Here is a 960-nt window from a genome sequence, read left to right as displayed (position 1 = left end):
GATAGAACTCCGAACTAAACCCATCTGGTCCTGGACTAATTTTGGTTGTGAGACTATTGATGACTGTTTCTATTTCTTCAGGGGAAATGGAACTGTTTAGATCGTTAACTTGATCCTGATTTAACTTTGGTACCTGGTATCTGTCTAGGAAGTTGTCCGTTTCATCCAGGTTTTCCAGTTTTGTTGAGTATAGCCTTTTGATTCAGGATCTGATGATGTTTTGGATTTCATCAGGTTCTGTTGTTATGTCTCCTTTTTTATTTCTGATTTTGTTAATTAGAATACTGTCCCTGTGCCTTCTAGTTTGACTGGCTAAGGGTTTATCTATCTTGTTGATTTTCTCATAGAACCTGCTCCTTGTTCAGTTGATTCTTTGAATAGTTCTTTTTGTTTCCACTTGGTTGATTTCAGCACTGAGTTTGATTGTTTCCTGCAGTCTACCCCCCCCCCCCCGGGTGAGTTTTCTTCCTCTAATTGTAGAGCTTCTAGGTGTGCTGTCAGGTTGCTAGTGTATGTTTTCTCTAGTTTCTTTTTAGAGGCACTCAGGGCTATTAGTTTTCCTCTTAGGACTGCTTTCATTGTGTCCCATAAGTTTGGGAATGTTGTGGCTTCATTCTCATTGAACTCTAAAAAGTCCTTAATTTCTTTCTTTATTCCTTCCTTGACCAAGGTATCATTGAGAAGAGTGTTGTTCAGTTTCCACATGAATTTTGGCTTTCTATTATTTATGCTGTTATTGAAGATCAGACTTAGTCTGTGGTGATCTGATAGGATGCATGGGATAATTTGAATATTTTTGTATCTGTTGAGGCCTTTTTGGTGACTGATTATATGGTCAGTTTTGGAAGAAGTACCATGTGGTGCTGAGAAGAAGTTATATCCTTTTGTTTTAGGATAGAATATTCTGTAGATATCTATTAAAACCATTTGTTTCTTAACTTCTGTTAGTGTCCATGTGTC

This window comes from Mus caroli, unplaced genomic scaffold (genome assembly GCF_900094665.2).
Source record: "Mus caroli unplaced genomic scaffold, CAROLI_EIJ_v1.1 scaffold_18513_1, whole genome shotgun sequence".
In the NCBI taxonomy this organism is placed as follows: Eukaryota; Metazoa; Chordata; class Mammalia; order Rodentia; family Muridae; genus Mus; species Mus caroli.
The sequence above is the reverse complement of the archived record's forward strand: the minus strand, read 5'-3'. Positions refer to the sequence as shown.